Here is a 3,918-nt window from a genome sequence, read left to right on the forward strand (position 1 = left end):
ATACATACATATATATATACATACATACATACACATATACATACATACATATATACATACATACATACATACATACATATATACATACGTATAAAAGCTCTTATCGGTTGGTCTTGACACATTAATTTCCAGCAACAACAACTGTTACTATTCTTGAAGGGAGCGGTTGTTAACTAAATGATTTCACATCTTCAGCATCTGGTCACTGAGGCTGTGAAGAGGCAGAGGAGAAGGCTTTAGGATGGAGACAGTTACTAGCTGCACCAGGCTCATCTTTCCCACTGTGATGTGAGGACAGGAGTAAACTCGTGTATACAACAAGTCGTTTCTTTGCGGTTGTGCAACAAAAGCTTTAACCGTAACCATGCTGCTAAATTAAACAATTCACTGCCCTTTTGCTCGGTGAACAGTTACAGAGTTATTTCTCTAAATTTTGGCAATTTATCCTTTGTAAAAAAAAAATTACAGTATGAATCACGTCAAATTAAGGTTTGAATTGACATTATGAAAGTCCTGTAAATGAGGTGTTGACCTTTTTGTTGCTTGAATTAAAGACCAAAAATCTTCCTCATGCAGGAAAGCAGAGTTTCATTGAACCCAGCGGCCCTCAGGAGCACGCGCACGCACACACGCACACACACACGCACACACACACACACACACGAGAGGACAGAAAGAGCAAGGTTCTTCTATTTCTTCTTATTGGAGGAATCGTGTTACCGGGAACCTAAGGCCCATCTCCCGCCATCCACATCTCCACCCACGAGCCTCGCCACCTGCAATGCACACCATGCGTGTGCTTTGGTTCGCTCTGGGGTCAGTGGCAGTCACCTGGAGCTTCACGGTGCCACGGGAGAAAAAATTAACAATAAACAGAGGTGCTCTTAAGTAGCAGGGGGCGGGAGTCTTATTTGGGCTTCTAAGATGACCTCGCTACGCTGGCTCACGCTGAGGAGAAAATGTGAAAAGTTCACTGTGGTCTGCTGCGTGTGTCTTTTCGGCTGGAAATTCCCGCCACAATAGTCGCTGCGTGGTTTTGTGACGTTGGAGGGCTCGGTCACCTTTAGGCCCATCAGTCTACGCTAATCCTCTAAATTCTGCAGCCAATGTGTCATGTGAGCCACCTGGAAAGATCCTCACCCTCACTTTCAGCAGAAAAATCATGTGCTGCCAGTTTGTTGTGACATTACGTACGGCAATCGTCTTGGTCAAAAATATGACTGAACCGAGCTAATTATCATTCATTTTTCAGTCTCAATGTGACTGATCGCAGTCCAACACAACCCGAGCCAGGACCAGAGAGGCCGCTTCAGAAGGCAGAGACATGACATCATGATGCCCAAAGCCTAATTCAATCTATTGAAGTGTCTTCAAAACGTTGGCTGTAGACACGACACACACACACACACACACACACACACACACACACACACACACACAAAAAAAAAAGGCCAGAGTTTATTTTCCACCACATTTTTGGGGCTTGGTGTCGTGCCGCGGGACATTCAGGTCACAAAGCCGAGTGACTAAAAAAAGTGAAAGCAGCACATTCCGTGCTTGAAAAAGTTTGATTTCATTTTGTGTTGTTTGTCTTTTCTATTTGTTTTTCAGGAGTCGCTGACGAAACATCTCTGTCACTCCACTGAAGTCATTGGGGTTCATGTCGAGTTGTTGTACAAGTCACCTGTGACCGAAACCAGAACTAAATCCAGATGCTGTGACACAAGGCTAGAGCTAATTTTAACGATGAAATGATCATAAAAAGAAGAATTTTCTCGTATAACCACTAAAAGAACTGCTTTGCAAAAATCAGGAAAGGCGAGGTGAGTGCACACATCATCACATTTTTAAATGACCACTGACATTAAAAGGTTTATTTGTGTGATTGCATTTTAAAATACACAACAGATTTAGAACTGAAGCCTCTATGACCACTTTGTTTCAGCTTTGAAATTATTTAAAATAACATTTATCAACAGAAGTACAAACACATAAAGTACCTATTACTGTACAGGCGCAATAAAGGGTGAAAGTAACAACTGTTTTTATTTAATTATTTGAATCCAGTAGCAAAAAGAAAATGTTGTTTAACATTTAAACAGAAACTAGACAAAAATACAATCATCTCAACTGACACTGCTACACAGAAACTCAATTCTATCATATCAGTGGAACTTGTATAAAAACACGATTGAAAGTTTGGATTGTCACAAAAAAAGGAGATTTTAAAAAGTTGTGTGTAGATATATTTCATGGTTCATTTATGTAAATTCAAATTCTGTACATTTTCTAACATTTATATCAAATATGTATGTTAAGAGGCGTGTAGACACATGAATGCAGATGTACATTTACTTTCTTGAATACCAGAGACGAGCTCTTTATTAGCTGATCATTTAAGTGATTCTGTAGTTAATTGACAAATGTAAGCGATTCTGTCCTTTAGTTACTTTACAAACCTCTAGAGGTGACTTTCTAAGGCTTGCTTCCTGTGACATCAGTCCTGCTCTCAGCTGAGTGTAAAGAGCGACTCTGACCTGTTTTCATCCACGTTTGTTTTATAAGCCAGCAGTTGTCGTTGGAGGGAATAAATTAGCTTTGACTTTTACCAGAGTCCAGCGCAGAACACTTTCTGCTTGTGCGAGTTTACTCCTTGATTTCTTTATAAGTTGGTTTCACATTTCAAGGAGGGCTTGAACATTCCTCTGAGTTCATATCCATTTTGTCTTTACTTTGGCTGAAGGAGCTAATTGTATCACGAGGCAGAAGTAAACGAGGAAAGACCTCGTGTCTCTTGTGTCGTTCTTCTTTATCGCTAGATTTGTGGGATTTGGAGTTTAAATTATTTCACATGCTGACATATTTGACTTATAAGCCATACATCTCGGATACATTATACAACGAAAATGTTCTGTTTAAATGATTTCCCTCCAATCCAAATCGCTGTTTGTTTGTTTTATGGTTTACTATTCCCTTGAATAATAAATATATAGAATTACTTGTCCTTACTTTTTCTAAATTTCAGTTAGTACTGTATGACATGCTGTATACACAAACTACACAATATTTACTTATTATATACTTTACATCACAGCTAGTCACTTTGTAAAGCAGCACTGTTGTATTATATGATATAACTCGTGAAACTTGCTTAAGCTGTTTGTCTGCGTTCATTTTTGTCAAAGTTACGTCCTTTTTATACCTCGTGAAATGCATTATATTACACTGAAGTGTGTAATTGATCACAGTGTACATCAGAAATGAATGGAAACCAATGGCTGCCCCGTTCAAAAAACGGTCAGCAAAAGTTGTAGCTAAAACTCGCAAGCACACTGTCATGGTGCCTTAATGCGTTTGAAGAAAGCATTTGGAGGGATATTTGGATACCGAACCTCTCACCGCTCAGACTCCATCTGACAACATTAGCTGACTTGAGGTCAGGCTGGCAGGGCCGTGTGGGCTGAGAGGGGCATTCTTCATCTTATCTAAAAGTGCGGTGGAGCGCTCATTTCACCAGGCAATGGATTGTGGATGTCTTGGGTTACATATAATTTTACCCATAACCCAAAAGTAAACACATGTAATGAAGACTGGTGGACGATGGCTTTTAACAATGTCATTTCCGAAGCAGTGGTTGGGGAGAAGAGCTCTGAAAGCCGGGGCAAATCTGAACTTGTGTCAAACTTTATTTCACCTGTCTTTTCATGTTACATGCAAAATAAAAAAACTGAATTATGCAGTATCGCCGTTTTTGTAATGACAGTTTGATGACAGAGAAAAGACCCCATCGATATCCCCCAGAGAGCCTCAAGAACCAGTCTCCCCCTGATGGAGGGCAGTGCTCTTGAGTTTCACAACAGCTCCCCCCCCCCCCCCCCCCCCCCTCCCTTCTCAGAGCATCGGCGGAATAAAAAAACT

Source organism: Anarrhichthys ocellatus, unplaced genomic scaffold (assembly GCF_004355925.1).
Source record: "Anarrhichthys ocellatus isolate YVR2014 unplaced genomic scaffold, GSC_Weel_1.0 scaffold2, whole genome shotgun sequence".
NCBI lineage: Eukaryota > Metazoa > Chordata > Actinopteri > Perciformes > Anarhichadidae > Anarrhichthys > Anarrhichthys ocellatus.